At 43.5% G+C, this 13,163-nt stretch overlaps 8 pseudogenes; all 8 read right to left on the minus strand.

Moving 5' to 3' along the window:
- Positions 1–363: 363 nt before the first annotated feature.
- On the minus strand, positions 364–627 carry LOC130319662 (U2 spliceosomal RNA; annotated as a pseudogene).
- Positions 628–2,100: 1,473 nt separating this feature from the next.
- LOC130319674 (U2 spliceosomal RNA) lies at positions 2,101–2,364 on the minus strand (annotated as a pseudogene).
- A 1,473-nt stretch (positions 2,365–3,837) lies between these two features.
- On the minus strand, positions 3,838–4,101 carry LOC130319687 (U2 spliceosomal RNA; annotated as a pseudogene).
- Positions 4,102–5,574: 1,473 nt separating this feature from the next.
- LOC130319694 (U2 spliceosomal RNA) lies at positions 5,575–5,838 on the minus strand (annotated as a pseudogene).
- A 1,476-nt stretch (positions 5,839–7,314) lies between these two features.
- On the minus strand, positions 7,315–7,578 carry LOC130319695 (U2 spliceosomal RNA; annotated as a pseudogene).
- A 1,473-nt stretch (positions 7,579–9,051) lies between these two features.
- LOC130319663 (U2 spliceosomal RNA) lies at positions 9,052–9,315 on the minus strand (annotated as a pseudogene).
- A 1,473-nt stretch (positions 9,316–10,788) lies between these two features.
- On the minus strand, positions 10,789–11,052 carry LOC130319664 (U2 spliceosomal RNA; annotated as a pseudogene).
- Positions 11,053–12,525: 1,473 nt separating this feature from the next.
- LOC130319665 (U2 spliceosomal RNA) lies at positions 12,526–12,789 on the minus strand (annotated as a pseudogene).
- Between the last annotated feature and the right edge of the window lie 374 nt (positions 12,790–13,163).

Below are 13,163 nucleotides of genomic sequence, written 5' to 3' on the forward strand. Positions count from 1 at the left end.
ATGGTAAATTTTGTTTTTATCATTCACTGACCACAGAAACCAATGCATGGTCAAGCAACAGCAATGACACACCCTTGTGTATAGGCATGAGACCCTCATGTCATTTAACAGGATTCAGCACCACCCACAAGACAGCTACCTGTCATGTCATGTCAAACCTGCACAGGTGTGCTAGATTATTATTATTTAGTTTTATTTTATTTTTTTACACCAATCAGTGTGCAAACATGGTCATTAAAACGCTAAATGAATAGACGTTCATAACCAGTCAGTGCAACTCATCATTTTGGTCTCCAATTCTCAAACTCAAATTCTCACCCACGGAGGATTAAATGAGAATCTTTCTTGTTTAACACTGGAATGGGGTGGTGCACTGTTCACTACCCGAAGATACTGCCACATCGGGTCAATGCATAGGGCGACAGAAGCAAGCTTCCAAATCAGCTCCCTTTCTCAAAAATCCATTTAATTTATGGTCCCCAGATAGGGAACGTATGTATCAGTATGTGCTCACAAGTCACCCAAGTGCAAGTATTCACACAAAAAAAAACGTGCCTCAGGATGCGATCTGTCGCAAGATCCTTTCTTTTTTTACACTTGATCTAAGCCAAAAGGCCTAGAGGGGATAACCGGGAAAGGGGTGGACCCAACCATGTCCCCTTCATGAGCACTCACATTACTCATAGGAATGGAAGGAAGGCTGGCAGCCAACCAGCCTCCCATACACTTTCTGGGTGGGTGGCAGTCAGCCACCCATACATACATACAGCACAGGCTAAACCCACATCATCACTTAAAAAAAGGACAGGCGACCATTGCACTCTGATGGAGCATTTAGCAATGCAATCCATAGCCTGGCTTTTGCCTGAACCCCCATCACTCCTCCTCTTGCATATAAGACAATATTTCAGATCTGCATATGAAAACAACACGCCTACCTTTGTTGCACATAGCTGCCTGCCTGTCTCTAGTTACCCCACTGGCTGTAGCTGCGTCCCTTCCGACATGGAATAACACCAACTGTAACGATAAACTGAAAATTAACAGTATAAACCTGCATCATTTTGGACTCTGGTATTTGCTGAATCCGGGTGACCTGACAATCGATGGTGGTGCCGCTGGTGATTCTGGCCTTCTTGGAATCTGTTGGGCCTATGTGTTAGCTCACACATCACTCTGGTATCCATGGTAACTACCACAACATGGTCATCTGCAGTTTACATCTAGCCCGTGGCATTGAATGGCATTTTAAAAGTGCTAAGGGTCCTGGTGCAATAATCCTCCCATGAGGATCAGCCTCAACGGCTTTGTAGATTGCACTCATGTCAGCAACTCCATATACATTTTTTTTTCTTCATGCTTCTTTCTTCATCCTTTTTTCTTTCTGTCATTCAGACTTTCATTCATTCGATCTCTCTCACTCACTTGCTTTAACTCATTTGTTCTCACTCACTCACTCACTCACTCACTCAATCACTCACTCACTCATTCACTCTCACTCACTCTCACTCTCTCACTCACTCGCTCACTAAGTCAGTCTCTCTCTCTCTCTCTCTCTTTTTCTTTTTATATATATTTTTTTCCGTCTTCTTCTTCTTCTTCTTCTTCAGACCCTGTCATAGCACTAATGCCTTTCCAATACCACCAGCAGATGGAGACACTCCATTGCAACATTGGTTGTGAGCAGCAGTTTCTAAAAACAAATGCCTCACGGCGGATTTCCCATCCATCAATGTATGGTAAATTTTGTTTTTATCATTCACTGACCACAGAAACCAATGCATGGTCAAGCAACAGCAATGACACACCCTTGTGTATAGGCATGAGACCCTCATGTCATTTAACAGGATTCAGCACCACCCACAAGACAGCTACCTGTCATGTCATGTCAAACCTGCACAGGTGTGCTAGATTATTATTATTTAGTTTTATTTTATTTTTTTACACCAATCAGTGTGCAAACATGGTCATTAAAACGCTAAATGAATAGACGTTCATAAACCAGTCAGTGCAACTCATCATTTTGGTCTCCAATTCTCAAACTCAAATTCTCACCCACGGAGGATTAAATGAGAATCTTTCTTGTTTAACACTGGAATGGGGTGGTGCACTGTTCACTACCCGAAGATACTGCCACATCGGGTCAATGCATAGGGCGACAGAAGCAAGCTTCCAAATCAGCTCCCTTTCTCAAAAATCCATTTAATTTATGGTCCCCAGATAGGGAACGTATGTATCAGTATGTGCTCACAAGTCACCCAAGTGCAAGTATTCACACAAAAAAAAACGTGCCTCAGGATGCGATCTGTCGCAAGATCCTTTCTTTTTTTACACTTGATCTAAGCCAAAAGGCCTAGAGGGGATAACCGGGAAAGGGGTGGACCCAACCATGTCCCCTTCATGAGCACTCACATTACTCATAGGAATGGAAGGAAGGCTGGCAGCCAACCAGCCTCCCATACACTTTCTGGGTGGGTGGCAGTCAGCCACCCATACATACATACAGCACAGGCTAAACCCACATCATCACTTAAAAAAAGGACAGGCGACCATTGCACTCTGATGGAGCATTTAGCAATGCAATCCATAGCCTGGCTTTTGCCTGAACCCCCATCACTCCTCCTCTTGCATATAAGACAATATTTCAGATCTGCATATGAAAACAACACGCCTACCTTTGTTGCACATAGCTGCCTGCCTGTCTCTAGTTACCCCACTGGCTGTAGCTGCGTCCCTTCCGACATGGAATAACACCAACTGTAACGATAAACTGAAAATTAACAGTATAAACCTGCATCATTTTGGACTCTGGTATTTGCTGAATCCGGGTGACCTGACAATCGATGGTGGTGCCGCTGGTGATTCTGGCCTTCTTGGAATCTGTTGGGCCTATGTGTTAGCTCACACATCACTCTGGTATCCATGGTAACTACCACAACATGGTCATCTGCAGTTTACATCTAGCCCGTGGCATTGAATGGCATTTTAAAAGTGCTAAGGGTCCTGGTGCAATAATCCTCCCATGAGGATCAGCCTCAACGGCTTTGTAGATTGCACTCATGTCAGCAACTCCATATACATTTTTTTTTCTTCATGCTTCTTTCTTCATCCTTTTTTCTTTCTGTCATTCAGACTTTCATTCATTCGATCTCTCTCACTCACTTGCTTTAACTCATTTGTTCTCACTCACTCACTCACTCACTCACTCAATCACTCACTCACTCATTCACTCTCACTCACTCTCACTCTCTCACTCACTCGCTCACTAAGTCAGTCTCTCTCTCTCTCTCTCTCTTTTTCTTTTTATATATATTTTTTTCCGTCTTCTTCTTCTTCTTCTTCTTCAGACCCTGTCATAGCACTAATGCCTTTCCAATACCACCAGCAGATGGAGACACTCCATTGCAACATTGGTTGTGAGCAGCAGTTTCTAAAAACAAATGCCTCACGGCGGATTTCCCATCCATCAATGTATGGTAAATTTTGTTTTTATCATTCACTGACCACAGAAACCAATGCATGGTCAAGCAACAGCAATGACACACCCTTGTGTATAGGCATGAGACCCTCATGTCATTTAACAGGATTCAGCACCACCCACAAGACAGCTACCTGTCATGTCATGTCAAACCTGCACAGGTGTGCTAGATTATTATTATTTAGTTTTATTTTATTTTTTTACACCAATCAGTGTGCAAACATGGTCATTAAAACGCTAAATGAATAGACGTTCATAAACCAGTCAGTGCAACTCATCATTTTGGTCTCCAATTCTCAAACTCAAATTCTCACCCACGGAGGATTAAATGAGAATCTTTCTTGTTTAACACTGGAATGGGGTGGTGCACTGTTCACTACCCGAAGATACTGCCACATCGGGTCAATGCATAGGGCGACAGAAGCAAGCTTCCAAATCAGCTCCCTTTCTCAAAAATCCATTTAATTTATGGTCCCCAGATAGGGAACGTATGTATCAGTATGTGCTCACAAGTCACCCAAGTGCAAGTATTCACACAAAAAAAAACGTGCCTCAGGATGCGATCTGTCGCAAGATCCTTTCTTTTTTTACACTTGATCTAAGCCAAAAGGCCTAGAGGGGATAACCGGGAAAGGGGTGGACCCAACCATGTCCCCTTCATGAGCACTCACATTACTCATAGGAATGGAAGGAAGGCTGGCAGCCAACCAGCCTCCCATACACTTTCTGGGTGGGTGGCAGTCAGCCACCCATACATACATACAGCACAGGCTAAACCCACATCATCACTTAAAAAAAGGACAGGCGACCATTGCACTCTGATGGAGCATTTAGCAATGCAATCCATAGCCTGGCTTTTGCCTGAACCCCCATCACTCCTCCTCTTGCATATAAGACAATATTTCAGATCTGCATATGAAAACAACACGCCTACCTTTGTTGCACATAGCTGCCTGCCTGTCTCTAGTTACCCCACTGGCTGTAGCTGCGTCCCTTCCGACATGGAATAACACCAACTGTAACGATAAACTGAAAATTAACAGTATAAACCTGCATCATTTTGGACTCTGGTATTTGCTGAATCCGGGTGACCTGACAATCGATGGTGGTGCCGCTGGTGATTCTGGCCTTCTTGGAATCTGTTGGGCCTATGTGTTAGCTCACACATCACTCTGGTATCCATGGTAACTACCACAACATGGTCATCTGCAGTTTACATCTAGCCCGTGGCATTGAATGGCATTTTAAAAGTGCTAAGGGTCCTGGTGCAATAATCCTCCCATGAGGATCAGCCTCAACGGCTTTGTAGATTGCACTCATGTCAGCAACTCCATATACATTTTTTTTTCTTCATGCTTCTTTCTTCATCCTTTTTTCTTTCTGTCATTCAGACTTTCATTCATTCGATCTCTCTCACTCACTTGCTTTAACTCATTTGTTCTCACTCACTCACTCACTCACTCACTCAATCACTCACTCACTCATTCACTCTCACTCACTCTCACTCTCTCACTCACTCGCTCACTAAGTCAGTCTCTCTCTCTCTCTCTCTCTTTTTCTTTTTATATATATTTTTTTCCGTCTTCTTCTTCTTCTTCTTCTTCAGACCCTGTCATAGCACTAATGCCTTTCCAATACCACCAGCAGATGGAGACACTCCATTGCAACATTGGTTGTGAGCAGCAGTTTCTAAAAACAAATGCCTCACGGCGGATTTCCCATCCATCAATGTATGGTAAATTTTGTTTTTATCATTCACTGACCACAGAAACCAATGCATGGTCAAGCAACAGCAATGACACACCCTTGTGTATAGGCATGAGACCCTCATGTCATTTAACAGGATTCAGCACCACCCACAAGACAGCTACCTGTCATGTCATGTCAAACCTGCACAGGTGTGCTAGATTATTATTATTTAGTTTTATTTTATTTTTTTACACCAATCAGTGTGCAAACATGGTCATTAAAACGCTAAATGAATAGACGTTCATAAACCAGTCAGTGCAACTCATCATTTTGGTCTCCAATTCTCAAACTCAAATTCTCACCCACGGAGGATTAAATGAGAATCTTTCTTGTTTAACACTGGAATGGGGTGGTGCACTGTTCACTACCCGAAGATACTGCCACATCGGGTCAATGCATAGGGCGACAGAAGCAAGCTTCCAAATCAGCTCCCTTTCTCAAAAATCCATTTAATTTATGGTCCCCAGATAGGGAACGTATGTATCAGTATGTGCTCACAAGTCACCCAAGTGCAAGTATTCACACAAAAAAAAACGTGCCTCAGGATGCGATCTGTCGCAAGATCCTTTCTTTTTTTACACTTGATCTAAGCCAAAAGGCCTAGAGGGGATAACCGGGAAAGGGGTGGACCCAACCATGTCCCCTTCATGAGCACTCACATTACTCATAGGAATGGAAGGAAGGCTGGCAGCCAACCAGCCTCCCATACACTTTCTGGGTGGGTGGCAGTCAGCCACCCATACATACATACAGCACAGGCTAAACCCACATCATCACTTAAAAAAAGGACAGGCGACCATTGCACTCTGATGGAGCATTTAGCAATGCAATCCATAGCCTGGCTTTTGCCTGAACCCCCATCACTCCTCCTCTTGCATATAAGACAATATTTCAGATCTGCATATGAAAACAACACGCCTACCTTTGTTGCACATAGCTGCCTGCCTGTCTCTAGTTACCCCACTGGCTGTAGCTGCGTCCCTTCCGACATGGAATAACACCAACTGTAACGATAAACTGAAAATTAACAGTATAAACCTGCATCATTTTGGACTCTGGTATTTGCTGAATCCGGGTGACCTGACAATCGATGGTGGTGCCGCTGGTGATTCTGGCCTTCTTGGAATCTGTTGGGCCTATGTGTTAGCTCACACATCACTCTGGTATCCATGGTAACTACCACAACATGGTCATCTGCAGTTTACATCTAGCCCGTGGCATTGAATGGCATTTTAAAAGTGCTAAGGGTCCTGGTGCAATAATCCTCCCATGAGGATCAGCCTCAACGGCTTTGTAGATTGCACTCATGTCAGCAACTCCATATACATTTTTTTTTCTTCATGCTTCTTTCTTCATCCTTTTTTCTTTCTGTCATTCAGACTTTCATTCATTCGATCTCTCTCACTCACTTGCTTTAACTCATTTGTTCTCACTCACTCACTCACTCACTCACTCAATCACTCACTCACTCATTCACTCTCACTCACTCTCACTCTCTCACTCACTCGCTCACTAAGTCAGTCTCTCTCTCTCTCTCTCTCTTTTTCTTTTTATATATATTTTTTTCCGTCTTCTTCTTCTTCTTCTTCTTCTTCAGACCCTGTCATAGCACTAATGCCTTTCCAATACCACCAGCAGATGGAGACACTCCATTGCAACATTGGTTGTGAGCAGCAGTTTCTAAAAACAAATGCCTCACGGCGGATTTCCCATCCATCAATGTATGGTAAATTTTGTTTTTATCATTCACTGACCACAGAAACCAATGCATGGTCAAGCAACAGCAATGACACACCCTTGTGTATAGGCATGAGACCCTCATGTCATTTAACAGGATTCAGCACCACCCACAAGACAGCTACCTGTCATGTCATGTCAAACCTGCACAGGTGTGCTAGATTATTATTATTTAGTTTTATTTTATTTTTTTACACCAATCAGTGTGCAAACATGGTCATTAAAACGCTAAATGAATAGACGTTCATAAACCAGTCAGTGCAACTCATCATTTTGGTCTCCAATTCTCAAACTCAAATTCTCACCCACGGAGGATTAAATGAGAATCTTTCTTGTTTAACACTGGAATGGGGTGGTGCACTGTTCACTACCCGAAGATACTGCCACATCGGGTCAATGCATAGGGCGACAGAAGCAAGCTTCCAAATCAGCTCCCTTTCTCAAAAATCCATTTAATTTATGGTCCCCAGATAGGGAACGTATGTATCAGTATGTGCTCACAAGTCACCCAAGTGCAAGTATTCACACAAAAAAAAACGTGCCTCAGGATGCGATCTGTCGCAAGATCCTTTCTTTTTTTACACTTGATCTAAGCCAAAAGGCCTAGAGGGGATAACCGGGAAAGGGGTGGACCCAACCATGTCCCCTTCATGAGCACTCACATTACTCATAGGAATGGAAGGAAGGCTGGCAGCCAACCAGCCTCCCATACACTTTCTGGGTGGGTGGCAGTCAGCCACCCATACATACATACAGCACAGGCTAAACCCACATCATCACTTAAAAAAAGGACAGGCGACCATTGCACTCTGATGGAGCATTTAGCAATGCAATCCATAGCCTGGCTTTTGCCTGAACCCCCATCACTCCTCCTCTTGCATATAAGACAATATTTCAGATCTGCATATGAAAACAACACGCCTACCTTTGTTGCACATAGCTGCCTGCCTGTCTCTAGTTACCCCACTGGCTGTAGCTGCGTCCCTTCCGACATGGAATAACACCAACTGTAACGATAAACTGAAAATTAACAGTATAAACCTGCATCATTTTGGACTCTGGTATTTGCTGAATCCGGGTGACCTGACAATCGATGGTGGTGCCGCTGGTGATTCTGGCCTTCTTGGAATCTGTTGGGCCTATGTGTTAGCTCACACATCACTCTGGTATCCATGGTAACTACCACAACATGGTCATCTGCAGTTTACATCTAGCCCGTGGCATTGAATGGCATTTTAAAAGTGCTAAGGGTCCTGGTGCAATAATCCTCCCATGAGGATCAGCCTCAACGGCTTTGTAGATTGCACTCATGTCAGCAACTCCATATACATTTTTTTTTCTTCATGCTTCTTTCTTCATCCTTTTTTCTTTCTGTCATTCAGACTTTCATTCATTCGATCTCTCTCACTCACTTGCTTTAACTCATTTGTTCTCACTCACTCACTCACTCACTCACTCAATCACTCACTCACTCATTCACTCTCACTCACTCTCACTCTCTCACTCACTCGCTCACTAAGTCAGTCTCTCTCTCTCTCTCTCTCTTTTTCTTTTTATATATATTTTTTTCCGTCTTCTTCTTCTTCTTCTTCTTCAGACCCTGTCATAGCACTAATGCCTTTCCAATACCACCAGCAGATGGAGACACTCCATTGCAACATTGGTTGTGAGCAGCAGTTTCTAAAAACAAATGCCTCACGGCGGATTTCCCATCCATCAATGTATGGTAAATTTTGTTTTTATCATTCACTGACCACAGAAACCAATGCATGGTCAAGCAACAGCAATGACACACCCTTGTGTATAGGCATGAGACCCTCATGTCATTTAACAGGATTCAGCACCACCCACAAGACAGCTACCTGTCATGTCATGTCAAACCTGCACAGGTGTGCTAGATTATTATTATTTAGTTTTATTTTATTTTTTTACACCAATCAGTGTGCAAACATGGTCATTAAAACGCTAAATGAATAGACGTTCATAAACCAGTCAGTGCAACTCATCATTTTGGTCTCCAATTCTCAAACTCAAATTCTCACCCACGGAGGATTAAATGAGAATCTTTCTTGTTTAACACTGGAATGGGGTGGTGCACTGTTCACTACCCGAAGATACTGCCACATCGGGTCAATGCATAGGGCGACAGAAGCAAGCTTCCAAATCAGCTCCCTTTCTCAAAAATCCATTTAATTTATGGTCCCCAGATAGGGAACGTATGTATCAGTATGTGCTCACAAGTCACCCAAGTGCAAGTATTCACACAAAAAAAAACGTGCCTCAGGATGCGATCTGTCGCAAGATCCTTTCTTTTTTTACACTTGATCTAAGCCAAAAGGCCTAGAGGGGATAACCGGGAAAGGGGTGGACCCAACCATGTCCCCTTCATGAGCACTCACATTACTCATAGGAATGGAAGGAAGGCTGGCAGCCAACCAGCCTCCCATACACTTTCTGGGTGGGTGGCAGTCAGCCACCCATACATACATACAGCACAGGCTAAACCCACATCATCACTTAAAAAAAGGACAGGCGACCATTGCACTCTGATGGAGCATTTAGCAATGCAATCCATAGCCTGGCTTTTGCCTGAACCCCCATCACTCCTCCTCTTGCATATAAGACAATATTTCAGATCTGCATATGAAAACAACACGCCTACCTTTGTTGCACATAGCTGCCTGCCTGTCTCTAGTTACCCCACTGGCTGTAGCTGCGTCCCTTCCGACATGGAATAACACCAACTGTAACGATAAACTGAAAATTAACAGTATAAACCTGCATCATTTTGGACTCTGGTATTTGCTGAATCCGGGTGACCTGACAATCGATGGTGGTGCCGCTGGTGATTCTGGCCTTCTTGGAATCTGTTGGGCCTATGTGTTAGCTCACACATCACTCTGGTATCCATGGTAACTACCACAACATGGTCATCTGCAGTTTACATCTAGCCCGTGGCATTGAATGGCATTTTAAAAGTGCTAAGGGTCCTGGTGCAATAATCCTCCCATGAGGATCAGCCTCAACGGCTTTGTAGATTGCACTCATGTCAGCAACTCCATATACATTTTTTTTTCTTCATGCTTCTTTCTTCATCCTTTTTTCTTTCTGTCATTCAGACTTTCATTCATTCGATCTCTCTCACTCACTTGCTTTAACTCATTTGTTCTCACTCACTCACTCACTCACTCACTCAATCACTCACTCACTCATTCACTCTCACTCACTCTCACTCTCTCACTCACTCGCTCACTAAGTCAGTCTCTCTCTCTCTCTCTCTCTTTTTCTTTTTATATATATTTTTTTCCGTCTTCTTCTTCTTCTTCTTCTTCAGACCCTGTCATAGCACTAATGCCTTTCCAATACCACCAGCAGATGGAGACACTCCATTGCAACATTGGTTGTGAGCAGCAGTTTCTAAAAACAAATGCCTCACGGCGGATTTCCCATCCATCAATGTATGGTAAATTTTGTTTTTATCATTCACTGACCACAGAAACCAATGCATGGTCAAGCAACAGCAATGACACACCCTTGTGTATAGGCATGAGACCCTCATGTCATTTAACAGGATTCAGCACCACCCACAAGACAGCTACCTGTCATGTCATGTCAAACCTGCACAGGTGTGCTAGATTATTATTATTTAGTTTTATTTTATTTTTTTACACCAATCAGTGTGCAAACATGGTCATTAAAACGCTAAATGAATAGACGTTCATAAACCAGTCAGTGCAACTCATCATTTTGGTCTCCAATTCTCAAACTCAAATTCTCACCCACGGAGGATTAAATGAGAATCTTTCTTGTTTAACACTGGAATGGGGTGGTGCACTGTTCACTACCCGAAGATACTGCCACATCGGGTCAATGCATAGGGCGACAGAAGCAAGCTTCCAAATCAGCTCCCTTTCTCAAAAATCCATTTAATTTATGGTCCCCAGATAGGGAACGTATGTATCAGTATGTGCTCACAAGTCACCCAAGTGCAAGTATTCACACAAAAAAAAACGTGCCTCAGGATGCGATCTGTCGCAAGATCCTTTCTTTTTTTACACTTGATCTAAGCCAAAAGGCCTAGAGGGGATAACCGGGAAAGGGGTGGACCCAACCATGTCCCCTTCATGAGCACTCACATTACTCATAGGAATGGAAGGAAGGCTGGCAGCCAACCAGCCTCCCATACACTTTCTGGGTGGGTGGCAGTCAGCCACCCATACATACATACAGCACAGGCTAAACCCACATCATCACTTAAAAAAAGGACAGGCGACCATTGCACTCTGATGGAGCATTTAGCAATGCAATCCATAGCCTGGCTTTTGCCTGAACCCCCATCACTCCTCCTCTTGCATATAAGACAATATTTCAGATCTGCATATGAAAACAACACGCCTACCTTTGTTGCACATAGCTGCCTGCCTGTCTCTAGTTACCCCACTGGCTGTAGCTGCGTCCCTTCCGACATGGAATAACACCAACTGTAACGATAAACTGAAAATTAACAGTATAAACCTGCATCATTTTGGACTCTGGTATTTGCTGAATCCGGGTGACCTGACAATCGATGGTGGTGCCGCTGGTGATTCTGGCCTTCTTGGAATCTGTTGGGCCTATGTGTTAGCTCACACATCACTCTGGTATCCATGGTAACTACCACAACATGGTCATCTGCAGTTTACATCTAGCCCGTGGCATTGAATGGCATTTTAAAAGTGCTAAGGGTCCTGGTGCAATAATCCTCCCATGAGGATCAGCCTCAACGGCTTTGTAGATTGCACTCATGTCAGCAACTCCATATACATTTTTTTTTCTTCATGCTTCTTTCTTCATCCTTTTTTCTTTCTGTCATTCAGACTTTCATTCATTCGATCTCTCTCACTCACTTGCTTTAACTCATTTGTTCTCACTCACTCACTCACTCACTCACTCAATCACTCACTCACTCATTCACTCTCACTCACTCTCACTCTCTCACTCACTCGCTCACTAAGTCAGTCTCTCTCTCTCTCTCTCTCTTTTTCTTTTTATATATATTTTTTTCCGTCTTCTTCTTCTTCTTCTTCTTCAGACCCTGTCATAGCACTAATGCCTTTCCAATACCACCAGCAGATGGAGACACTCCATTGCAACATTGGTTGTGAGCAGCAGTTTCTAAAAACAAATGCCTCACGGCGGATTTCCCATCCATCAATGTATGGTAAATTTTGTTTTTATCATTCACTGACCACAGAAACCAATGCATGGTCAAGCAACAGCAATGACACACCCTTGTGTATAGGCATGAGACCCTCATGTCATTTAACAGGATTCAGCACCACCCACAAGACAGCTACCTGTCATGTCATGTCAAACCTGCACAGGTGTGCTAGATTATTATTATTTAGTTTTATTTTATTTTTTTACACCAATCAGTGTGCAAACATGGTCATTAAAACGCTAAATGAATAGACGTTCATAAACCAGTCAGTGCAACTCATCATTTTGGTCTCCAATTCTCAAACTCAAATTCTCACCCACGGAGGATTAAATGAGAATCTTTCTTGTTTAACACTGGAATGGGGTGGTGCACTGTTCACTACCCGAAGATACTGCCACATCGGGTCAATGCATAGGGCGACAGAAGCAAGCTTCCAAATCAGCTCCCTTTCTCAAAAATCCATTTAATTTATGGTCCCCAGATAGGGAACGTATGTATCAGTATGTGCTCACAAGTCACCCAAGTGCAAGTATTCACACAAAAAAAAACGTGCCTCAGGATGCGATCTGTCGCAAGATCCTTTCTTTTTTTACACTTGATCTAAGCCAAAAGGCCTAGAGGGGATAACCGGGAAAGGGGTGGACCCAACCATGTCCCCTTCATGAGCACTCACATTACTCATAGGAATGGAAGGAAGGCTGGCAGCCAACCAGCCTCCCATACACTTTCTGGGTGGGTGGCAGTCAGCCACCCATACATACATACAGCACAGGCTAAACCCACATCATCACTTAAAAAAAGGACAGGCGACCATTGCACTCTGATGGAGCATTTAGCAATGCAATCCATAGCCTGGCTTTTGCCTGAACCCCCATCACTCCTCCTCTTGCATATAAGACAATATTTCAGATCTGCATATGAAAACAACACGCCTACCTTTGTTGCACATAGCTGCCTGCCTGTCTCTAGTTACCCCACTGGCTGTAGCTGCGTCCCTTC

The sequence above is a fragment of the Hyla sarda genome, unplaced genomic scaffold (genome assembly GCF_029499605.1).
Source record: "Hyla sarda isolate aHylSar1 unplaced genomic scaffold, aHylSar1.hap1 scaffold_2152, whole genome shotgun sequence".
NCBI classification, from domain to species: Eukaryota; Metazoa; Chordata; class Amphibia; order Anura; family Hylidae; genus Hyla; species Hyla sarda.